General features: G+C 37.4%; 1 protein-coding gene and 1 non-coding gene across 9 annotated transcripts in view; one reads left to right on the top strand and one right to left on the bottom strand.

Annotated features, from left to right (window-relative positions):
* Positions 1 to 26494, top strand: part of TMCC1 (transmembrane and coiled-coil domain family 1) — a 252409-nt gene that overhangs the window by 73937 nt on the left and 151978 nt on the right. The window lies entirely within an intron of this gene.
* LOC132679938 (U6 spliceosomal RNA) lies at positions 14694 to 14797 on the bottom strand. Its single transcript, XR_009610424.1, has one exon. It is a non-coding gene; the product is annotated as a U6 spliceosomal RNA (small nuclear RNA).

The raw sequence follows: 26494 nt of genomic DNA, 5'->3' as shown, positions 1-26494 counted from the left end.
GATTTGGGTCTTGTAAGAGAAATAAGATTTAGATGTGTGTGTGTGTGTGGGTGTAGGAGAAAGGATTATTTCAGAAAGCGGAATGATATGAACAAGAACAATGCATTTACTGGCAGGATAATTAGGAGAGTGGTCAAAGAAACATCGTGTCAGCTGCCTCAGGTCTTTTTTGGAATGAGGTAGGGTATAACTTGTCTCTCTTTTTTTCTTTCATATCATCTGATTAACATATTTGACCAAACTTCTGAGTGTCTGTTACATGTAAGATGTTCTGAAAAATGCTGTAGTGGATATATAGGTACATAACACTTGATCCCAGCTCTTAAGATTTTTAGAACTAGCAGGAAAGAGAATATGTACCCATAGAAGAAAAAAGTAACTTAGGAATTTTAATAAAGCACTTTGACATGAAGTATCTCACTTGATCTTCTTAGTAATTCTATGAGATGGTAATGAAGGTCCTTATTGTCATTAATTCACAAAGTAGGAAACATAAATGATTTCAGGGTCACACAGCTTGTAAATAAGGAGTGAAGCTTTTGATTTCTGTAGGCTGGTCCCCTTTCTGTAATACTCTGCCACCTCCACATGTAATACAGGATACAATGTGATAAGTGCCACAAACAATATAAAAATGTGTATTTAGGGAAGGAGTAATTAATTCTGTCCAGAGGATCTGGGAAAGCTTTGAAGGAAGAAGGATTTTAGGTTGTTGATGTGGGTAATGAAGACTGAGGATCTCCTCTAAGCTAAAGACTTTTGGGAATGAAACAAATTAGTGTTTTCTAGTAAACATACACTCTTACAAGGAATCTTATGGACTTGAATAAGACCTCTGACATTTTGGCTGATGTATTGAGAGAAGGCCTAGAACTGTCCACAAGGCTTGCAAGAGGTGCCACATCTTAGCTTTGATATCCCTCCCAACACCTAGTAGGACAACATTTTGCATACAAATGTCTCCTGCAGAAATAGCATTTTAAGGTATTTTTTGAATAATGAGCAAATCCTTTTGTCTGCATCTTAAATGTTGTGTCCTTTGGAGTTTTAACCATAGCCATACCACTCTTTTCACTCTTCTGTGAACTTAAATGCTGTCATACTTTCAGTTTCTACCAAATATTGGTCTCCAACTGGGCCAGTCCTGTGATCTTCGGAATTAGTTATCTCACTGTCTGTTGGTTATCTGCATAGGTAATTCAAACTCATCATTTCCAAAATTAAATTCATCGTAATCTCTCATAAACCTTTTTATCTTCTAGTATGTTTCCTGTCTCTGTTGTTTCCAAACTTATATGAATGCAGAAGAAATCATTTAGGACACTAGTTGAAAATATAATTTTTATGCCCTATTCTCAGAATTTCTGATTTAGAAGGTCTGGTATGGAGCTTAGAAAACCATGTTTTTGTTTTTGTTTGTTTTTTTAATGTTTTTATGTATTTTCAGAGAGAGAGAAAGCAGGGGAGGGTAGAGAGGTGGAGGGGAGAGAGAATCCCAAGCAGGCTCCACACGTTAGTACAGAGCCTGATGTGGGGCTTGAACTCATAAACCTTGAGACCATGACCTAAGCCGAAACCAAAAGTCGGATGTTGAACTGACTGAGCCACCCAGGTGCCCCCAAAACCCTGTTTTTAATCAAGGCCTCAGATGATTCTAGTGCAATAAGTCCCATGAGTTTAAGAATCACTAGGTCTGACTTTCTGGAGCCACCAGTCACCCACGTTGTCAACCTTAGCGTTATTCTGATCTCTTTTACTCCTCAATCACATGATCCCCAAGTTTGTCCCTATTGTCCATTTCTAAGTCAGTGCCCTGTTTTGGGCCTTCAACTGTCTCATTGCTCTTTCAAATCCTTTTTTCATGCTGCATGTAGCTTGTGAGGGCTATCTAAAACAAAGCAAATGGTGCCATTTCCACTGCTTAAAAGTCCTTCACTGGCTCCACCATTACATGAGGAGTAAAGAAATTTCCTTAAAATGGCATGCAAGGCCTTCTAGCCCATGTGGACTTCTTTACCTCATGCCATTCCCTGTCACATACAGAACCTAGCACTTGTTTCCCACCCTTTTTATTCTTCCTCTAAAGTTTTCATATTTCCGTATTTTGGTTTATGTTTTAATCATTTATTCAACAAATATATATATTATCTAATATGTGCTAGGCACTGCAGATATTTTGATGAGCAAAAGCAGATGTGATTCTTACTCTCATGGAATTTATAATCAGATGGGGACGCATATTAAACAGTCATTCAAATTAAGTTTTCAACTGTGACATGTGCTACTAGAGTCTATCATAGAGAAATTTGACCTAGTCAAGGAAGTCAGGGTATGGCTTTCCTGAGGAGGTAACAGAGCTCGTAAGGATAAGCTGAGGTTTATTTGAGATAGCTGAACTGCAGGTACAGAGGCCCTAAGAAGGCGGGGAGGTTTGCTGAGTATGAATGATAGAATGGCAGGTATATATACTTGTGTATGTGCATATGCAAGTGCATACTGGATAAGGCTGGAGAGATAGATAGGTGCAGTTCATACAAATGTTTGCAGATAATATTAAGGTGTTTTTCTCCCACTTAAGAGGGATGAGTAGCATCAAAGCATTTAAACAAGGTGTGTGTGTGGGGAGCACTATATCAACTTTGTGATTAGAGAATATGACTGTGCTTACAGAATGGATTGGAGTAGGTTCAGACTGAATACAGGTAGGTGAGCCAGAGGGCTATCATAGCAGTCCAAGTGAGAGAGGACAGTAGTTTAGATCAAGGAATTGATGGTAGAAGTGAAGACAAGAGTTACCTGAGGGCAGGGTATCTTTTTTTTTTTTTTTCCTTAAGTTTATTTTATTTTGAGAGAGAGAGAGAGAGAGAGTGTGTGTGTGTGTGTGGGGGGGGGGGGGGGACAAGTCGGGGAGGGGCAGAGAGAGATAGAGGGAGAGAATCCCAAACAGGCTCAAACCCATGAACTATGAGATCATGACCAGAGCAGAAGTCAGACTGAGCCACCCAGGTGCCCTGAGGACAAGGTATCTTATTCACATTTGAATTCCCTGTGCCCAATACTTCTGTCCTTGGTTTATGTGTTCAGTGAATTAGTGAGTAGTAAATAGACATGGAGAGCAAGAAAGGAAGTCTAATTAGTGAGTTTGAAAATGCACATGGTTGGGGCGCCTGGGTGGCTCAGTCAGTTGAGCGTCTGACTTCAGCTCGGGTCATGATCTCACGGTCGTGAGTTCGAGCCCTGTGTCGGGCTCTGTGCTGACCGCTCAGAGCCTGGATCCTGTTTCGGATTCTGTGTCTCCCTCTTTCTCTCTGACCCTCCCCCATTCATGCTCTGTTTCTCTTTGTCTCAAAAATAAATAAACGTTAAAAAAAAAAAATGCACATGGCTAAATCTTTGAAACAGAGTAAGCTTTTATTCAGTCATTCATCGGTATTTATTAAATACCTACTATGTACCAGACAGTGTCCTAGGTAGTTTGGATACATCAGAAAACAAAACAGTCAGAGATTTCTACCATTTTGGAGTTTACTTTGATTGAAAGAGATTGAATACAATAAATACAACAAATGAATTACATGTTATGTTGTGAGATGAGGAAGTATTGTGCAAAAAAATTAAAATGAGATAACAGAGATCAAGACTGTATGGAGGGGAGGTGTAAAGTGGGATGATAAGAGTAAGCCTCATTGAGGAGGTGACATTTGAGTGAAGATTTGAGAAGAAGGAGTTACTCATGTGGTGGGCTACCTGGGGGGTGATAAATATTCAAGGCAGATGAAGTAACCTCAGGGTGGGAGTCTGCCTGAATGTTAAAGGAATAGCAAAGAGGCCAGTGAGTGAGCACAGGACAGTAGTAAGAGATGAGGTCAGAGAGGTCACAGATGGTCAGATCAGGTAGAGCTTCATAGACATTGTAAAGATTGAACAAGATGGGGAGCCAATGGGTATTTCAAGCATAAGAGTTATAATCTTATTTTTTAAAGAATCACTTTGGCTGCCATGTGAATAGACTACAGGGAATCTAGGGTGCAAGTTAGGAGTCTGCTGTAGAATCTAGGCAAGAAATGATGATGGCTGAAACCAGGGTCTTAGCAGTCTTAAATAGAGCAGTGAGAGAACTCAAAGCAAGAAAATAACAGTGGTCACTTTGAAGGTCCCAAGTAGAGTTTCCCTAGCAGGCAAACGGAGTTGATTATTAAGAAAGGGCTTCTCTATGAAGAAAGGAATAATGAGCCATGAGGTAAATGTTATACAACAGCATAAAATATCTTTGAAAAACTATTAGGTTATTGCAATAGAAGACCCAGTGAAAGAATGAGACTTAAGAAGATGGCTATTGAATGTGTGTTTTCACTATAGGCTAGAGATAGGCTGTGTTTCAAAGCAATGGTAAGATTCATAGTGGTCCAGAAGTCAAGTGTACAGTTTATGGTATAAATTGAGATTATCATTAAGTAAATGCTTTGAAATTTCAATGTAGTATATAAATGTGCCATGGTATTAGGATACTGTTAATGTTTAAAAATAGAGTGATAACATCAAGGGGGGAAATAGTAGAATTAGGGGGGAGAAAGGAGGCCTTCAGATTCAGAATAGGCTCATTTAGTTGGGTTCCCTCAAGTTTTTATCTACTATAATCATTGTTTTGTGGTGAGTCAAACTTTTAAACACTCAGCTTACTTGTAATATTAATTGTCAGATTTTATATCTCATCCTCAAATAGAAGAGTGGAAAATAATTGTCACCTTAAAGTTTGCTTGATTATAGTGGAGAACAGTTTAAAAAGAAAAAGGCTTCTGTCCTGGATTTGCCATTTACTAGCTGAGTTATTTTAGGCAAGTTACTCAACTATCTGATTTTTAGTGCTCTTGCCAACTTTGTTCTTTGAATCTATGATATAGAATATGAAAAATTGTACAGATGAAAGTGCAGAGCTGGCGAGGGCACTGAGAGCTTCCATGATGATGTCTCAGTTTATTTTCTCTTCTTTTTATATCTTATTAAAATACTGAGGGATCAGAAATATTTTTTGCCATTGTTTGTTTTTCATACATTTGTGTTCAGTAAATGTTTATTGAGTGTTTGACCTAATGTTGTTTTTGGCCAGTGCTCTACATACTTTTCTGTAAATAGTGGTAGTAAATATTTTTGACCATCTGGTCTTTGTCACTACTCAACAATGCATTGTAGCATGAAAGCAGCCTCCCACAGTATGTAAACCAATTGGCATACCTGGGTTTGGCTGTAGTGGACAGTATCAGGCCATGGCCCATACTTTGCCCACTCCAGATTTAGGTGCTGAGAATATATGAGTGAATAAAACAAGTAAAGAATATTTTCCCTTGTCAAGTTTACTATATAGTAAGAGGAGGTAAATAAAATGTGCAAATAAAATACAGTTATCTCCCACTTCTCAAAAGTTAACATTAAGCTTTTGCTTTTGTGTTAGTGTTTATTTTGACTAACTGAAAAAAATTTGAAGAGGATTTTTGCTTTTATGAAAAAAGGCAAAAAGTGACAGTGGCACTCAGCATTTGTTTTGGAGTGAGCAGTTACAGAGGGCACAACTCTAGCAGCAAAAGTAGCACTGCCAAGCTCCTTTCTTGGGAACTACATTTAGCATCTCAGCATCAAGCTGTCATAGCCTTGAACTGGATCTGTGAGCAACTGTGCTTTATCTCAATTTATTTTGTGCATCTGTTAGCAAGATGTGTCCTAGGGTATCAGAAAAGCCTAAGGTTATTTTTTTTTCTGCGAATGATCAAAATTTTTTTTGTATAAATTAATGGTAATTGCTTCTTTGCTTTATGCCATTTCAACTTACAGAAATTTTCATATGAATGCTGTATTTTGGATAGTGTGAGAAATCTGTACACAGTATGACAGTTGTGAAAGGAAGTGAATTCTAGGGCAGGAAATTTTAAGCAGAGTGGTCAAGGAAGACCTCATTGATACATGGGCACAGACCTGAAGGATAGGAGGAAGCCAAGAGATATCTTGGGAAAGAACAGGCCTGGCAGAGGGAAGACCAAAAGAAAAGGTCCCAAAAGCCTATAGTTAAAGAAATTGTACTGAAATTGTTTTCTTTCTTGGCATTTTAATGGGAGATGATCATGCACATCAAAGCCATAAGTCATAACCTCTTGTCTGTGTGTGCCAGATGGGTGAGGAACAATACTTGGAACAATTCCTAGAATTTGATTTACGTGGATTAAATTTATGTTGTATGATTTAAATGTTAATACTTTTTGCATTGTTAAAAAATTCAACTGAGTAAAATTTAAAGTTCTTGCTGCCTTTATTCAACAATTCAATGACTTGGGCAACATCTAGTGTGTGACAAATAGAAAGGAGCTCTAAAGAGCTGTACAAAGTGAAAGATTTTATATTTATAGACAGAAAGGAACAGAAACAAGGAAGTTATACTAGGCAAAAAAGCAAATTGATTACGTTACTTTTCCTTAGGGGGTGGCAGGGGGTCATCAGGCAGATTACCTGACTAATACTGATCAGGTAATTCCTGATTGGTTGGTTTATGAGTCCCTTTCTGGGAGAGGTAAAACTGTAATTAGATTCTCAGTTGGGTAATGTGGGGCTTAGCATAATCTTGTTTTTAATAAACTTAGATGCTTGTATGTGGCTTTTAGAATAGTTGTGTCAATTGCCTAGTCTAAGGTATAGTTTCAGGTAACCTTTTCTCCCCAAGTGTATTTGTCCACTTTCTCAAATTCAACTTATGTACGTACATGACTCAGACAAATTTCTGAATATGAAAATTGAAGTTATTTTTCATTAAGTGGGTCATTTCTTTGTAATAAAGACTTTATTTCACCAGTACAGCTATCTCTTAAGTACCCCTGAGTTGGAGATTAGCACTTTGAGAGAAACGAGCTATAAATTGTGTTATAGCCTTATTCTCAAAGACCTTACAGTCTTGGGGTGGCAAGATTTACATAAGTGGCAATTAAAGAAGCAGGGTGATGTGGTGTAATCAAGTCCAGAAGTCAGAGGCCTGTGGTTTTAGATTCTAAGAAGGTCTTATTGCTCTTATTAAATATCAGTGTGACCTTAAACAAATTAAATTCCATAGGTTTCATTTTCTTCATTTTTCACATGAGGTCATTGTACTGAGTAATATTTATTGTTACTTCTAATTTGAAAATGCCACAAGTTAAACTTGGGCTTCCCAGTCTTTTTCATGAGTCTTTTTCATGACACACATAGAAAATTTAAACATCTGTCCAGCACACCGGGGTAAAGTGATGACATGTTCATAGCCAGGGTAGTTGATCTAGTCACTCTAGGCTCTGCTTGCCCACCTGGAGGTCTGAGGGTGATCAATATCTACAGCATACTTACAACTCATCTTTGTGGCTAAAATCGTTAATAAGAGAACAAAATATAATCAGTTGTTACTGAGTTAAGGGTGGTAGAAGTTCAGAGAAGGGAGAGCTAAGTATGGGGTCCTGTTATTGACAGGGGCTTTATAGAGCGTGTGCTCCTTGGAGGATGTCTTAGGAGTATGAGGCACAGTAAGGGTAAATCTTCATCCTAAGACAACACGATACACGCAGATTTCAAGTTTCAAAATAGCTCAGATGTGCTTTAAAGAAGAAGGGGAAAAGAATAAAACCAAACCCCAATTGTGAGTCTCTAGAGAGCTAGGACCATGTATTAGTTATCTTAATTTCCCACATAGAACCCTAGGGCCTAACCAGTATGAGGACTGGTAAAACATTTAGAGGAAGTAATGAGAGATAAGATTGGAAGAGTGCATGATTATGTGTAGCTGATTTTTAAAATGTCAGCTTGGGGGAGAGAGCTTTGATTTAGCATTATAAATGTGAAACTAAATAATTCTAATGATGTGATTAGAAGCAGGAAGCCCTCACTATAGATTTTTGAAAGGAGGTTTGCATGTTGAAAATGTATATTTAAAAAAAAATTTTTTTTTTTTTTTTTTTACATTTATTATTTTTGAGAGACAGAGACAGCGTGAGCAGGGGAGGGGCAGAGAGAGAGGGAGACACAGAATCCGAAGTAGGCTCCAGGCTCCGAGCTGTCAGCACAGAATCCAACACGGGGCTCGAACCCACGAACCATGAGATCATGACCTGAGCTGAAGTCGGATGCTTAACCGACTGAGCCACCCAGCCACCCCGAAAATGTATATTTTTTAATAGTTATGTTCAAGATCGAATAAAAGAGGAAAAAAAATAGCTAAGGTATCAGAACTCAGTGGACCTGAGCTACTGTCATGTAGCGTAAGCATTTACCAACAACATTTAATGATTTATTTCTATGGGAAAAGTCATTTTGAGTTTCATTGTTAGAAATGGTTTGTAGATACCCAGACTGGCCCCAAAATTCCATTCCTACAAAATCTAGGCAAAATTTTATACCCTATTTCACAATTACAGTGGTAACTAAATAGTGAAAAAATACTAATCAGTGCTATTTAAATACACTTTATTTTATAAAACAGTAACAATAAATGATGTAAATTATTAATAAATATATAATAAATTATATATATAATTCTGAGAAAAGAGTAAGCTTAATTAAAGAGGAATGAAAAGGTAGATGCAAACTTAGGAAGCTTATGAAGGGAAAGTCTGAAGCTAGCATCCCAGTTCTCTGTTAAGGTTAATATCACTTCAGAGCTCACTGTATCATTTTCCTGTTTATGGGTGAATTTAGAAAAAGCGTATACCTAGGGCGCCTGGGTGGCTCAGTTAAGTGTCCGACTTCGGCCCAGGTCATGATCTCATGGTTCGTGAGTTTGAGCCCCGCGTCAGGCTCTGGGCTAACAGCTCAGAGCCTGGAGCCTGCTCCAGATTCGGTGTCTCCCTCTCTCTCTCTGCCCCTCCCTAGCGCGCTCGCTCTCTCTCTCTCTCTCTCTCTCTCTGTCAAAAATAAACGTTAAAAAAAATTTTAAAAAGTATACCTTTATTAGGCTGCTGTTAGGAAAGTTTTGTGGGTTATTTACAGTATTGTATGGGCAGAGAGGAGAATTTTTTTGTAATGCCTGGCTCGATCTGGGAAATAGAGAAAAGAGGAAAGGGTTGGGCAAGCAGGCAGCGTAGAAGGGGGAAGTAGGGTTACTCTTCCTGGTAATTCCCTCTGTTTGGTGGCTAAGAGCCCAAGTATTGGGAGGATTTCACACTGAAAAGGCTAAGCCAACTTGATAGAATCATGGTTTCCAGGTCTACGTATGGATTTTCCATGCAACAGAATTGGATCGCTGTGGGCAAAGGACAAGGGAAAGGCATTGCCTGTCACCTTTCGTCTGTACTGGAGGCCCCATGTAGCACTGCCCCAGCTGCTTTCTTTGTCTCCAGGCTGGCACCTCAGGAGCAGAAAGAGCTTTAGAATGCTGTCCCTCTTGGCCCATATTTCCACAGGTGGAATGGGGACAGAGACTGCCCAAAGGACTTCCCAACCAAGGCCATCTCTGGAAGAGGCACAGAGAGCTCAGTGCCTGCTGCTGTCTGGAGTTCATCTTTGAATTAGCTCACCCATTCTTTCTCATTCCCAATCTCATCCTTAAAATTATTAAAATATTAATATAGATTTAGAGCTTGTGGATTTAGAGCAGGGTATATAAGTAAGGGATTCTGCCTCCTTGGTAAATCACAGCAAGATAGCATCCAGCTGTGTTCATATGAAAGGGAGATTTCTAAGATTGAATTAGTTGAGTAAAACCTGAAAGGAATATTATTCTCCCAGAGGGGAAGGAATGAGGTGGTGGGAGGAGTAGTTCCTGTTACTGACCACCAGGTGGTGCCCCTAGGCCAGGATCAGTAGGTGGAGATGAGGGGATAACTGTCCTACTGACAGGATGTTAATAAATACAGCATGACTTGAGAAGTAGCAGGAGATCATTATGATATGAGCTAGATTGAGTACAGTGACTGTGATATAGTAGTAGGTGCTCTTTGTAAATATTGAACTGAAATGATAATTGTGGAAATGGAATAGATAATAGAAGAGTAGGTAGGATTTAATGACGGCTAGAAAAAAATTAATGGCAAACAAAATTTAAAACCTGAAGATTTGTTTGGGAGAAGTTGTAAGACAGTGCCCATTTTCCCACAAAGCAGCTGAAAAATTATAATATTTTTCTTTTTTAATCTTTTTTTGTCCAAGATTTTATTTAAATTCAAGTTATTAGTTAACATATAGTTTAGCATTGGTTTCAGGGGTAGAATTCAGTGATTCTGGAAAATTACAGTTTTTGCTGAACACCAATTGATATTGCTGTTTTCTATGTATTTAGTATCAGGCAAAGGGAATATTTTATTTCCTGTCAAGGGAATACTATGAGCTTGGAAAAGTGGGGTTAAATCAGAGATGGAGATGTATTTGGCTTTTGAGTTGTTTTCTGTTAAAGATACTTTACAGAGCATAACTTAGTTGCCAAAATAAAGAACTTTTAGATTTATTAACCCTCATTTAGAGGTTCAAAATGTGTATGTTTCCTTTATTATAGTATTTTATGTAGTGGCCCAAAAGATGTTTTGATTATCCATAGTGATCTTAGGTTGACATTTAATATGGTTGTCATAAGAATGAAGGTACAGGTAAGGTGTTCTTGAACTTAGTAAATTTGATTTTGCAAAGTTATCATCATAGGGTCCCTTCTAAAAGTTTTTTTGTTCACTTGTTTTAATCTGAGTTACATTCCTATGTTTGGAACAGCAGCTTTTGTGATGAAGGCTCAACATAATACAAAGTTGTGTTCACTCTTTAAGTTAAATCTAACCTCTTTTGCCTTTACATTACAAAATAATTAGACCTTTAAAGGAATATAATATGTGACCTCACTTCTGCTTTTCCTTTTTATTCACGAGGCAGTATAGCCTTGAATGTTAGTTGTGAGGGAACAGAAATTTGGCATCTAAAATCCACTACTCTTTTTGTTTGAATTGTTGAATTGTCTTCCGTTGTGACTATTAGCTCTCAAAGACTCATAGGTAGGTAAGTAGATAGAAGGACAGACCAGGATCATGAATTATATAAGGTAATCACTAGAACAGATTGGAGTTTTTTTTCAGAAGTCATAGCAATTGACTTATTTTGATGTTACATTGTTCTGACCTGTGATCTTGTGAGTCACCGGGAGCAGACTATATTTCACTTTGGAGTTTTCATACTTTATATTTGCATTGATTTGTGTCTCTCATTTTATATATAGATGGACTTTGAAAATACCCTTTTCCTAAGTAGAATCATTTTAGATATATAAAAGATGTTTGATTTTAAAAATTAATCTTATGACAAGTCTCTTTGCAAAAAGAATTAGCAAGGATTTATTGGTTTAGATATTATAAAAATATTCATACCTGCTGCCAAAGATCAAGTCAAATATTTAATTAATTTGAGAGAGGGTGGAGGGGATGGAGAGAGTACATGTGCATGAGTGGGGGAGAGGAGCCGAGGGAGAGAGAGGGGGAATCCCAAGCAGGCTCCAAGCTCAGCACAGAGCCTGACACAGGGCTCAATCCCACAATCCTGGGACCATGACCGGAGTTGAAATCAGGAGTTGGACACTCAACCAGCTGAGCCAGTCAGGCGTTCTTCAAGTAAAATATTTATTAAGATCTGACAAATATATTTTATTTTATCATAGTAACATCTTACTGGGGTAAGGAGCCCTGACTCAGATTGCACAATTGTAATACTGAGGAAGTTAAGAATTCAGAAACTTTGGGTTACAAAATGAGCCACTTGTGACACATTAATTTCCAGCCAATAGATCCCTCTCTGTTGCTAAGTGATTAGCAAGACTCATAGACTGCTAAGCTTTAGGGACAGTTCTAATCAAACTCCTCATTTTACAGTTCATTTTTACAGGTCTGAAGATCTTAAAACTTGCTTGAGGTTATACAGCTAATGAGTGATACCAGCTCCAGATCCCTGGATTCCTTCTGATTCTGTGTTTAGGGTTTTTGCCTTTTTATCCTGTTGATCATGTCAGAAAATTGAAGAATAACAGTTCTGTCAAGCAGGAGAAAGGAAAAGGTGAAGAAAGTTTTTTCTTTTTCAAGATATTGGTGACTAGATCAGCTTGTTTGAATGAGGGCAGAAATCTAAGAGCAGTGACAAAAACTGATTTCATTACTACATTTTTGGTTTCTTTTTTTTTTTTTTTTAATGCTTATTTATTTATTTTGAGAGAGAGAGTGTGAACAGGGGGAGGGGCAGAGAGAGAAGATAGACTCCCAAGCAGGCTCCGTTCTGTCATTGTGGAGCCTGACACACACAGCCTCGATATCAGGAACCTGGGAGATGTTTACCTGAGCTGAAATTAAGAGTCTGATGCTTAACCAACTGAACCACCCAAGCATCCCCTACCTGTTGGTTTTCTTATGTTATTACTTTTAAATAATTCTTGTCTTCTTTTTCAGATGAGTAGCAACAGAAATAAAATTATAATGATTCCTTAGAGTTATCCTAATACTGTTCTTCGTTAAAATATGAGCAGTGACATTCTGGATTCTCATATATCTAAAAAAAACAAGAAAGTAGAGTAATTAATTATTTACAGGGCCCTAAAATAAGGCCTTTTCTATTTACTGAGATAACCAGTTAACCATACAGTCTCTATGGAGCTATTTCTGCATTGTGAGGTTGAGGGTAGGGTAGAAAAGAGAACTCATGATTGTAGTCTCACGTTAACCACAAAATAATGTTGGAGAATTATAGCTAAGAAAGAGGGATGAAGGTAAGAACCATCCCTCCATCATCTTTCTTATTGCTTTAAAATACCAAGAAACCTGCCCTGAGAATACTGAATTTCAGTGACTCATTCAGTGATTGAGAATCTTTTCCACATAGTTGTCTGTGATATTTGCAGGAATGTTTTGTGGAAATGAATTTGTTTTAATAGTATTATTTAGGATTGTACTCAGCTTATTGAGTATCTATACAAGACCTTTTTCATGTATATAATGTAATTTATATTGCATGTCAGCTTTTTGAAGTAGGTCTGATCTCCTGGTTTTGTTTTGTTTTGTTTTTTTCACAAATAAAGTAATTAGGGCTAGGCAAAATTTCAAACTTGCCTAAGACCAGAGAGCTAGTACATGGCTAAGTCTAATTTTTTTGCTCATTTGATTATAGCACATATGGCTCAATAGTGTACGTTTTTATCATGTACTTAATGTGAGCAGTGTAATATAAAGGCAGAGGGTATAGAAGATCTTAGAAGGACCTAGACTGCCAAAAAGTTGGTTAACCTTCCAAGTCTTTGGAAGATCCATCTAAGGAGACTAATTTTCCTAAAACACCTAAGGGAAAAAAAAAACCAAAAAAACAAAAAATCAATTGGTCTTAGAAATCTAAAGTGATATTTGAAGCTTGATAATTAATTCTTATAGTAGAAATGAATAAAGTAGAAATTTAGATAGAAGAATAGAAGTTTCCCATTACTTTCCATATCCACTGTCAAAAGGCCACAGTGAAATTGTTGTAATTCCAGAAGTCACCACCTCCAGAGTCTAACCTCTGAACAGTACCTGAAAGTAGGAAATGCAAGGTTATTTATTTATCTTTGCTTCAGGTAATCTAACTGGCAGATAATGTGACAGTAGCAATGATTCTTTTTAATTCTGTGTTTTTGGTGTTGCTTCTCCTGCCAAGTTGCTACAACTATCTGAGTGGTAAGACAAGAATTCTGGAGCATTGTACGAAAGAAAGTTCCACTTGTCTTTTTGAACCTTTCATTAACACAGTATCTTAGGTTGGAAGGGACTTCTATAGTCATTTTATTCGTCTCTGTAACATTCTTCCCAAGTGGTTATCTGGCTTCTCAAAATCTCCCAAAGAAGCCCATTCTACCAGGCATGCCTCTGTTAGACAAATCTAACATATTAAACTGGAATCTGTATTAAATTGCATTGCTTCAGTTAGGGCCAGTCACAGTATGTAATGCCTCTGCAGGCATGAATTTCTTTCATAATGTGTGTTTCTGAATAATCCCTTCTCTAGGCTAATAATCTCTAGTCTTTGGGATATTTTTTTTCTTTCTTTCTTTTTTAAATGCTTATTTATTTATTTTGCAGGGGGCGGGGGGGTGGCAAGAATCCTGAGCAGGCTCCATGCTGTCAGTGCAGAGCCCAACATGGGACTCAAACTCATGAACCCAGAGATCATGACCTGAGCCGAAATCAAGAGTCGGACTCTTAACCTAATGAGCCATGCAGGCTCTCTATTTCTTAATTCAACAAATATTTATTGATCCAGGCATTCTAAATGCTAGAATGCAATAATGAATCTTTACTATAAACACTGTACTGTGAAATATTACTGTCTCTGTTTTATAAGTGAGGAAAACAGAAGATTGAGGTTGAAGTGACTTACCAAGTTCACACAATTGGTTAGAAATTTACTGGATGTCAGAACCATGCGTAGCTCCAAAAGTCATGCTTTGACCACTACTCTGTTGTTGTGGGTCTTGCCAAGAATAATCACATATAAGCCTAGAGTAGATAAGTTCAAGAAGAAGGTTGGCCTAAAAGAATGGCTTAAAAGTACTTCCTAGGTATGAGATTATGGGGATTCTTGGGATGCTAGATGAATTTGGAGTCTTCCTGGGCTCCATTGGAAAACTACACATCAAGTAAATTCTTGACAGTCACAGATCTAAATTTGTGGTTTCAGCAATTCACTAAGGACCTCAGAGGTCCATGACAAATAGGGAATGCTTCACAAATTTCAATGTCATCCTTGTGCATGGGCCATGCTAATCACTTGTATTGTTCCACTTTTGTATATATGCTGCTGAAGCAAGCATGGGGCTGTTCTTGCACATCATAATTTGGAATATTTAGTCATATTGGTCTATCAGCTCTTGATTATTCCAGTTCTTCTGTATTCTTCTTAAATGGTGGTGTGCAGAACTATCCAGATAGGTATTTAGCAGGGACTAGAGCTGAGCTATCACTTCCCTAATTCTAAGGTGCTGTTCTCTTCTTTCAATGTACACAGCTCCATTTTGAAATTGTTTTTCCTTTTTACAATGTGACTTTTTTTCATAACTTGAATTTTCATTTGGTGAAATTCATAGAATTTAATTCAGCACAATTGAAATTTTTATAGATAGTGCTTTAAAAATACAGATGTTTAGTAATTTTGAGAATGTTAGAAAAGAACACTTTTTTGAAAAACTTAACTGTTTCTAAAATATTTGCTTTTAAGAGTAAAATGCTTTCAAATTATATCTTCTTTTAATACAGTAGTAAGGGTGGAGAATGTCACTTAATATTTCCTACCTTCAGCACCTAATTTTTCTTATTTTATATTTGTAGTATTATTTAATGTATGGCTCTGTATTTTTGTGACATTTTTAAAAATCCAGTCATTTATTATACTTAGATCTTCAGGTACATTTGTTTTTTAATCAGTGCTCAGTTCTTTTTCGTAAAGTGTTTTCTTTAATGTCTGGTGATACTTGAAATCCAAAGAGGTTTTGTCTTAAAAAAAAAAAAAAGAATTCCTAGCTTGAAATTCAGCTTACTAAGGTAAAAGAAGTCTCTGGGATTGCAATAAATTATCTCCCAGGAAATCAGGTGTGATGACAGAGGAATGGTCTGGGTCTGTAGGGGCCTAAGAAGAAAAAGTTATTGTAGTTGTTGTTAGCCATTTATTTCTTTTTAGGATGGTAAGATAGAAAATGTTGTTTCTCTAGCATATTTGTGTTATGATGTTTCTATACTTCACATAGATTAAAAAAATTAAAATTTTTTTTAATGTTTATTTTAGAGAGAGAGAGAGAGTGCAAACAGGGGAGGGGCAGACAGAGAGAGGGAGACACAGAATCTGAAGCAGGCTCCAGGCTCTGAGCTGTCAGCACGGAGCCTGACGCAGAGCTCAAACCCACTGTGAGATCATGACCTGAGCCGAAGTTGGACGGATGCTCAACTGACTGAGCCACCGAGGTGCCCCTAAAAAAATTTTTTTTTTTGTATTTATTTTTGAGAGAGAGGGACAAGGCGAGCAGGGCAGGGACAGAGAGAGAGGGAAACACAGAAGGCTCCAGAGCTTGCCACAGGGCTTGATCCCACAGACTGCAAGATCATGACCTGAAGTAGGCACTTAACCGACTGAGCCACCCAGGTGCCCCTATATTTTTTAAAAGTAGTATTATTAGCACTTTCATTGAGGCTGTTAGAAAAATTTCATTCTACAGTGCAGAGTTGCAATCTTGAAAGCAATATTTGACATTTGAATATTGCTTTCCTGGTTTGGATGTGAATTTTTTTAGTTGGAGAGAAATTCTCATATTTGATTTCTGAGCCAGAGTCTTAATCAGATGTTGTCAATTTAATTTGAACATAAATCTTTTTAGCAAGTATCAGCAGGGAATTAATTAATTTCCTGGCTTACTTGAGAAAGATGTCACTAGAAAGCTTTATTTATGATTTCTAAAGGCCCTCTGCTGATACCTTCTGGTATTGCTGAAAGTATGTTAGTTGAAATAACATGCCAGTTGTTCTGCATTACACCAATGCTTCTTACTGCCTGCAGTGTATTTTAAACACGGTTTTCTTGGTTATTCCTAATATAATTCCACCGTCTTATTTTTAATTACCAGCCAGGTTATGGGACTAATTCTTTTGTTTTTATTGAAGTATAATTGACATATGATATCCTATTAGTTTTAGATGCACATCATAGAGGTTTGATATTTTCATACATAATGAAATGATCCCTATAATAAGTCTAGTTACCATCTGTCATCATGCAGAGTTACTATAATATTATTGGCTATATTCCCTATAGCCCTATAGAGGGGATTGTACCTCTTAATCCCCTTCATCTGGTTTGCCTACCCTCAACCCCTTCCCCTCTGGTAGCCTACAGTTTGTTTTCTGTATCTGTGAACCAATCGCTGTTTTGTTTGTTTTGTTTTTTAGATTCTACATAGAATTAAAATCATATGGTATTTGTCTTTCTGTCAGTCTTATTTCACTTAGCATAATATCCACTGGGTCTATTCGTGTTGGTGCAAATGGTAATTCCACGACCTAATGTTAAAAAAAAAATAATAAAAGAAAGGCCATTAACTGTGGCTTCCAAATTATTTTGCCCACCCACACCTTTAGCATGTCTCCAATATTTTTATGTTTTAAATTGTACAAATAAAATTGTTTCTATAAATTACATACATCATATAATATAAAAATTAAATTAAAAGGATGAGATAGGGGCGCCTGGGTGGCTCAGTTGGTTGAGCGTCCTACTTTGGCTTAGGTCATGATCTCGCAGTCCGTGAGTTCAGGCCCCGCGTCAGGCTCTGTGCTGACAGCTCAGGGCCTGGAGCCTGCTTTGAATTCTGGGTCTCCCTCTCTCTTTGCCCCTCCCCACTCATGCTCTGTCTCTCTCTGTGTCAAAAATAAATAAATACTAACAAAAATTTTTTTAAAAAATGATGAGATAAAAGTACAAACGGAAGTTACAATGTTTTCTTACCACAGTCCATTGGATTGTCTTGCATACATTCAGGTGCATGTATATGAAAAACATTTATATATACCTTAGGAATGTGATGCTAACCATAATATAAGAACAGATTTTACAACAGAACTGTCAGTTTTGTGGTAGGTTGCCTGGGGAAGATCAGGCAAAAGCTGGAGAACCACACACACATCATGCATGTTGTAGGACATATCCATGACTCCAGTTGAGAGTTGGACTAAACAACCTCTGATACTCCTGAATTCTATGACTATAGATAGGAATTCATAGGTGGAGCACTTACATTTAAAACACTGTAGGAAACTTAGGCTGTGAATCTGGAACAGGACTAAACAGGAAATTGTTCAACTTCTTCACCCAAACCTGCTCAGAACTTCTGCTGTCTTTAGAAATTTGATGGGGCACCTGGGTGACTCAGTCGGTTGAGCATCTGACTTTGGCTCAGGTCTTGATCTCACAGTTTGTGGATTTGAGCCCCATGTTGGGCTCTGTGCTGACAGCTCAGAGCCTGGAGCTGCTTTGGATTCTGTGTCTCCCTCTCTCTCTGTCCCTCCCCTGCTCACGCTCTTATCTCTCTCTCAAAAATAAATAAACATTAAAAATTTTTTTTTTAATTTGATGATTTCTGGGGTGCTTGGGTGGCTCACTCAGTTAAGCTTCCAACTCTTGATTTTGGCTCAGGTCTTGATCTCATGATTTATGAGTGCCAAGCTCTGTCCTGATAGCTTGGAGCCTGGAGCCTGCTTGAGATTCTCTTTCTCCCTCTCTCTGCCCCTACCCCGCTCGTGCTCTCTCCATTTCTGTCTCTCTCTTTCTCTCTCGAAATAAATAAACTTAAAAAAAATTTTTTATGGTTTCTGCTTCACAAGCTATCTCCACATAGGAAAAAGTTTTAAGTTTTCTTGTAATATCCTGACTATATAGGAGAATAAATCTATAAGTAAGGAATTCCAACAATGAACTTTATCAACAGAGTTTTACTCTGCTTTAGTATACCAAATAAAAGGAGAGAGGCAGGGAGAAAACATGAAAGCAAGTTAAGGATGAACCATTATTTTAAAGTGTATAGTATCACATTCCCTCTAAAATCTGTAAGTTACTAAAATAAATCTATAAGTACTGTTTCACTAAGAATAAGTAATTCTGGGGGCGCCTGGGTGGCTCAGTCGGTTAGGCGTCCAAATTCAGCTCAGGTCGTGATCTCACGGTTCGTGAGTTTGAACCCTGTGTCTGGCTCTGGGCTGACAGCTCGGAGCCTGGAGCCTGCTTTGGGTTCTGTGTCTCCCTCTTTCTCTGACCCTTCCCCACTGTGCTCTGTCTCTCTCTCAAAAATAAGTAAACATTAAAAAAAATTTTTTTTAAAGAATAATTTATTCTGTGATGTAATTGAGTAGCTTCACTTTTTTAAGCTCAAAATTGTATTGCCTTCAAAACAAAACTTTAGCATCCATCTGCCCTTTTTCTTTTTTCTTTATGGTGAGGGGATGGTTTTGTGAAATCCAGCTAGCAAAGATAAGCCAGCAATAAGCTTATAGCTTTTTCACTGTACTTGATTTGAGTATTGTGGATGTGACTATAGTGCTACAGAGCACCTACTTAAGTTTCTTTGTTGTGGTGGTGATTTTCTTCTTTCCTGGTTGATATAATACCCTGTTCTGTGTCATTGCTCACAGAGAGGCAGAAGCCCTTCTGCTTCAATGCATCTAAGAGTGTCTAGCATCGTTAGAACTTGAGATTTTGTTTTTTAATTTCTAATCCTGCATTTGTTGAGAAGATTTCCATCTTAGTAGCACTTTTTTTTTTTAAAGTATAAAAGACACAAAATGAAAGGCCATTGGATGGCCTGTGGGATGTTCTTTGGGAGATGTTTTCTACAATTTTAGTGAAATAGAAGCTTATTAGAATATAATACAATCTTAGGGAGCATACACTTGGTTTATTAATAAAAGCCTCATATGTTAAGCAGCTATGCAAATACACAAATAACCACCATCTTTTAGTGTAGAAGTAGAATATCTTAAACATTGTTTTCTGGCTTTAGCTCACTGGAGGTTTTCCAACAACATTTAACTTGTTTTCAAATGATTGTAGATTGTGCAGGACACAACTATACATTCTTCTGGGTTAAAGAACAGTGTCTACGTTTTATACTGCTTGGAACTGTTGTCTGCTACAAAAATGCAGAACAGCTGAAGAAAACAATCTACCCATTTTGTTATTGCAACTGATTGTTTATTAGTGGAAATATTTCTTTGATAAATTTCTTTCCATTTTCCATATTCCTTGGGTGTCACAAATTGTCTTTACAAGATTTGTGATGAGTTATACCAAACATAGAATCAAATTAAGTTTAAACAGATAAATACTCGTGAGGTTAATATATTCTTCTTAGGAATGTTCCTCCAGAGGGCCTTTGCAAATAAGGTGATCTTGCTTGAGTTTCTTGGTAGAAAGATGGAATCCAGGCTATTTTCTGTTGTTAGAAGTTTAGCTTTGTGAGAATGGGAATAAAGGTTTTATGATCTGATTATAGCTCAGGAGAATTTAGGCCATAGTATAAATTACCTTCCTTCGGTCTACATACTGGTTTGGGATGTATATCCTTTTTTTAAAAAATTTTTTTGCTCCTACTTCTATGTCATTATCTTTTGTTGCATTTGGGTGCAGAGATTTTTGCATTGGTACAGAAATCCAAGACAAGCTTGACTTTTGCTTCTTGTTTTCATCATTATAAGGATTTGTAGTTCTAGTATTTTACTAAATAAAATCAATTGAATAAACAGTTTTCTTATTTAGATGAGTCACACTTTGTCACATATAGACTAAGTTTACCAAATATGCGGTTTAACCAAATAGTTATTTTTTCCTTTTTTAGTGGGATTTACCTAATAATTAGGTTTAAAAAAAATAGCTGCCATTGAAACTGGCAAAAAGAAAAAAAATCTTTGCAAAAGCAATTGATGTTTTATATAAAGAAAAGACACTCCTGTATGTCTCTTCTTTACTATAGTACACAGTACACTTCACTTCTGATTAACAGATGTGTGGGTTTTTTCCCCCCACACCAAGCACTTCTCTGCAGTATCTGCTGGGTGTCCTACAGTTTAATGCAATAATGACCCTATCTGAGAAGATAGCTTCATATCCCACAGTTTAAGGGCATAGACCCACAAGACTGCTTCCCCTCCCTGTTTAGCTGCCACTGGCAAGTCCAGGTTTTGACCAGCTGACTACAGATCAAATGATCCCACCACCTACTCCTTGGGTTCCATAAATTTGCTAGAGTGGCTCAGAGAACTCATGAAAATATTTTACTTACTGTATTAGAGGTTTATTATAAAAGGGTATAACTCCAGAATGGCAAAGGGCAGTTATGTGTGAAGAGGGGCAGAGCTTCCGTGCCTTCTGGGTGTGTCACTCTCTCAGGACTTCCCATGTGTTCACCAACCTAGAAATTCTCAGAACCCCATGGGTTAGGGATTTTTGTGGAAGCTTGATTATATAGATATGGTTGATCAGATCACAATCTCCAAGCCCTCCTTACTCCTTGGAGATGAGGGAGTGTGGGGCTGAAAGTTCCAAGTCTGAGCACATGGTTGGTTCCTCTGGCAACCAGCTCCCATCCTAAGTTAAGTGGAGGCATTCCACAAGACACCTCCTTAACATAAAATCAGGTATGGTTGATGGGCGCCTGGCTGGCTCAATTGGTTACGCATCTGACTCTTGATTTTGGCTCAGGTCATCATCTCACTATGGGTTCGAGTCCCATGTTGGGCTCCACGCTGACAGCACAGAGCCTGCTTGGGATTCTCTCTCCCCCCTCTCTCTGCCCCTCCCGAGTTCGTTCTCTCTCTCTCTCTCTCTCTCTCTCTCTCTCTCAAAAATAAACTTAAAAAAAAATCAGGTGTGGTTGAACAGGGTGAGGAGGTTGTTATGAGTAATACAACACTCATTTCACCTTTATGCTCTGAAGCTATTTCAGGATCTAAGGACAAAAGACCGAATATTATAACAAAAGATGCTCCCTTTGCTGTTAATATGCAGGAAATTCCAAGAGTTTTGGGATCTATTAGCCAAGAACTGTGGATAGAAGACCACAAAATATTACAGATCACAATATCATATGCTAAGTGTGAAAATGTCAAAGCCATTCTTTTTGATTGAATGTTTTAAGTCTATTTTTCTTAAGGAAAAAGAGAGACTTTCTCTCTCCTTAAAGATTGGAACCCTTGTGATTTTTTTCTTCCCATTAGTTTATTTCTCTTATCATTCATTGTCTGTAGCTTTACAATTCTGTATTGTCCTAGTACTGCTTTTGAAATTACAGCTGGAAACTCTGAAAAGCATTTTGACAAAGGAAGACTGAATTGTGACCTTACACCAACAGTAAGCTACAGGAACAAATGAAATTAAGAAATTAATATTATTTCAGATATGTTTCTTTGTCCTTAGTCTTTCAGAGAATTGTTGAAACCAAGAATTTAAAAGTCATCTTTTTGCTTTTCAATGTAATTAGAACTATAAAATATTCTACCTGCTTATAAATCTGCTTAAATTTTTTGTGAAGGAGTTTCCGTAGACTGATATACTACCATTTTTCAGATTTTCAGAGTTCCCAAAAACAAATGTTTTCTTCACCATATGTAACACAGGGAAACTTTATTTTAACCTTTATGTTTATCACATAGTATAAAACATTAAAAAAAAAAGAAACCACTACAGGGTTCTAATAACCAGAACTCTATATTCTATTTTTTTTTCCTCAGGCAATCATTTTTATCCTGGAATTTATTTCAATATTTTCTAAATAGCATGCTTATGTCTTTTTTTTTTCTTTTGTAGATAGTATCTGTTGATTGCCTATAAGAAGATGATGATTAAGTTCTTTTCTCTCTGCCCACATTTTATTAAAATTTTAGTTAAATTTTGATACTGTTTACATATGCCAATGTAAATATTTTTACAAAGTTGGGAGATGGAAATTTTTCCTCTGTCCTTTGAGGTCTTTTTCGCTGGTATAAGGCAGATTAACAGGAGAAAATCATATTTAATTACGTAAGTATGGGGCTCCATAAGAATATGAGACCCACAGGAAGTTAGGCAGTTGAGGCTTATATGCTATCCAGAACTAAAGAGAAGTTGGGTATGGGGCTGAGACTTCAAAGGAAAGATGAAAGGAATCTTCCTAGGAAGTTGAAAAAGAGTGAATGTTTGGTAAACAAATGTTTGCTGGATCATACAGAAACAGTGGGGCATAGAGAGGAATTTTTTTTTTTTTTAACGTTTATTTATTTTTGAGACAGAGACAGAGCATGAACAGGGGAGGGTCAGAGAGAGAGGGAGACACAGAATCTGAAACAGGCTCCAGGCTCTGAGCAGTCAGCACAGAGCCCGACGCGGGGCTCGAACTCACGGACCGTGAGATCATGACCTAAGCCGAAGTCAGAGCTTAACCGACTGAGCCACCCAGGCGCCCCCTTTTCTTTTCTTTTCTTTTCTTTCTTTCTTTTTTTTTTTTTTTGCATAGAGAGGAATTTTAACAGACTTTGCGAAGTTCCTTTCTGTCTGCCACTCCCAAGTTCAAGTTATACCATAGTTAGCTGTGGTGATAGCTCTCTTCTTGGAGCAGGTTCTCTATCTAAATTCTTTTAGGCATTTAGGGGGAAGGTCAAAGTTTCTTTGTAACCCTTCTGATTCCTTTTTTTTTTTGTTTGTGTATTTTTTGAAAGAAAGAGAGAGCAAGCCCCGGTGAGGGGCAGAGACAGAGGGAGAGAGAAATCCCACGCAGGATCCACGCTGTAGCACAGAACCCGTTGTGGGGCTTGAACTCAAGAACTGTGAGATCATGACCTGAGCCAACAGCAAGAGTTGGATGCTTAACTGACTGAGCCCATGAGCCTTCTGATTCTTAAAAATAATCAGCCTAGAATCATTCACATGCTAGAGAGACACATTTTGGTGTAGCAGATTGTGCTCCCCTACAGTCCTGAAATTGACTTGGTAGATAGTTTCATCTCAGTGGATCAGTCACAGTCTTGACAATAGGTAAGTTCAGTTAAACTCATTTCAGGAGGTAGTAATGCAGGTAGACTTCCAGAGGTAGGCCTGTGTTATACCTGCAATCAGGTACTTAATAAGACATTTCTATAGGAAGAAAAGAAGAACAATAGTTAATGATTGGAACAATTATCAGCCAATTTGTAAGTTTTGAGGATAATCAGTTGAGAAGATTTCTAGATGTCAGGGTTGAAGCATCTTTTATAGTTTGAATGTCTCTAATTATGTCATTGTGTCTTCAGGCAAACTTTGTCAGTGGCCCGTATAGCAACATGTACAAAGATTGTCTAAACATGAATTATTAGGGTGAATTCTCTGAGGTTTACATCAAGTTGTTCAGTTTGGAAGACTTTAGGAAGGGCAGTTTTAGTTCTCAATGATTCTAACTCAGAAGGGTTGGAGAAAAATTAAAAACATTAGTTTGGAGAGTTGTAGCCAGACATTGGAGAAACTAGAAGAATTCAAGATCTAGTCAATTTAGAATGAACAGTATTAGAATCTAATATCCACAAAGGTGTGCTCTTGAAACATTTTTTTCTGTCTATAACCACTCTCATTTCTACCAAAGATAGCCAAATTAAAAGTAATTTGTTTGCAAAATAAGTCTAGTTTTAGTAAATTGGCCTGGTTATTTGCATAAATGCAGCAAGAATAGCAATTGATCATATAGGCTCTTATATTTTATTACTAATTTTTTAAATGTTTGAGAGAGCGGGGAGGGGCAGAGGGAGAGGGAATCAGAGTGTGGAACCTGACACAGGGCTGGAACTTATGACTGCAAGATCAGGACCTGAACCAGTATCAAAAGTTGGATGCTTAACCAACTGAGCCACCCAGGTACCCCATATAGACTCTTTTTTTTCTTTAAAAAAAAAAAAAAAAAAAAAAAATTAACATTTATTTTTGAGAGATAGAGTGACACAGAGCCTGAGTGGGGGAGAGATAGAGACGGGGTACACAGAATCCGAAGCAGGCTCCAGGCTCTCACCTGTCAGCACAGAGCCCAACAAGGGGCTTGAGCTCATGGACCACAAGATCATGACCTAAGCTGAAGTCAGCTGTCCAACCAACTGAGCCACCCAGGCGCTGTGCCCCCTCCCCCGCCCCCCCATATAGACTCTTTTAAATCTGCTTTGGTGAAACTGTGTATAAAGGGAACTTCAGATTGGACTTTTAACAGCCTCCAAAGGCTAAGAAACCAAGCCAAATACTTGCCATTAGACCTTGCCTACAATATAATTCCTCGCTTTTCAATGTCCCCAAAACATGTTGAGGTTCCTGTACCTGCCAGGAAGTGACCTTTTTTTATTCACCTGGGAAGGCTGCTAGGAACCTTGTAAGCAAGGTACCAGGCCAGTTTTTCCAAGGGGCTTTATTGTGTCTATAGTCCTCCTTGGTTCCTTAAAGCTGTCTGGTCATATCTGAGTCTGCATCTTTCTCTCAAATACAACATTCCAATCAAAATCAAAATTTTGGTAATATAACCAGTGTTTACAATTGTCTTATGTTATAAGGAGAACAGATTCTTATTGAAATTAAGCAAATACATATATTGCCATAAAAATAAGAATATTCACTGAGAGTTTCTAAATTCTGGAGGGATCAGGTACAGAGAAATATATAAACGTCTCAAACATGCTTATAAAGATATAATTTACCTAATTGCTGTAAGTTTATATTTGGCTTCAGAGGAAAGGTTTCCTTATATCTGGGAAACAAGATTAAAGAGCCAACAATATTCAAACAGAAAGTTATAAAAATTATAGTTATTCTCCTTCGTTTATTTAGTCCCATATAACTAATTCTTTTGCTTGAATCCAGTTTTCCTGATAGTTCTGGAAATTTTTACTCAGTCCAATTTTATGATCTTCAAGTTATCAGAAACCTGTCTTCTAGAGTCTTTTCCATGAATCTCCTTGAATATAAAGCATTTTTCAGGAACACTTTTGTAAAAGTATCTGAGTAAAAACATAACTATGTAAATGATAAAAGACTTAAAAATGTCAGTGGTTAACGACCTGATTAGAGTTTATTACAATGGAGTTGACAAGGAAATTGGTTATTTCTGTGACATACAACATTTTAAGATAATAACTAGAATTATGATTGATAATAGTATACCAGGACATATCAGGATTTTAGAAATTTTATATAGTTTTTAGAACACTTCTATTAATATTTCCCATACAATATAAGATTTATCATCACTTACTTGACAAATGCTTCCCATGTAATAACATCAAATAAGCCTAGTTTATTAAAAATTTTTTTTTTAATTTTTTTAATTTCTATTTTTTGACAGAGAGTGTGCACGCCTGCACACATTCAAGTGGGGGAGGAAGGGGCAGGAAGAGAATCGCAAGCAGCCTCCATGCTCAGAGTGGGTTAGGGGTAGGGGTGGGGTTTCGATCTCATGACTGTGAGATCATGACCTGAACTGAACTCAAGAGTCAGATGCTCAATTGACTGAGCCATACAGGCACCCTCAAATAAGCCTAATTTGTTCTCTCTCTCCTTATAAAAAAGATGCTATTTTTTTGCATTTGTTTTTCAGGGGCCCTTTGAAAAATTCCAAAGCTATTTTGAGCTCTTCCAAAGCTATTTTGAGGTTCCTTGATTTGGGGGAACTTTGTCAAAAGATACCAAAAAACTTTAAAAATGGGTCACTATGGAACAGTGCATAGTTATCTATTTATCCAAGTGGCAGTTAAGACTTAGGTAAATATAGAAAGTTCACTGGCTGCATAAAGGAAACACTTAACCCTTTTAATATTGAGAATATATAATATTCAGTTTTCTTAAGTAATCAAAAACTGATTAAGCAACATGAAGCATAGGGCATTATTTTGATAAAACACAGGAATTCTGTTTTCTAGTGGGCAGATTAAGGGTAAAGAAAATCCCTTTATAATTTCTTGTTATTGAGAGCAGACCAAGAAAACTTCGCCCTTTTTAA

Source organism: Panthera onca, chromosome A2 (assembly GCF_046562875.1).
Source record: "Panthera onca isolate mPanOnc1 chromosome A2, mPanOnc1 haplotype 2, whole genome shotgun sequence".
Classification (NCBI taxonomy): domain Eukaryota; kingdom Metazoa; phylum Chordata; class Mammalia; order Carnivora; family Felidae; genus Panthera; species Panthera onca.
This window is presented reverse-complemented; position numbering and strand designations above follow the sequence as displayed.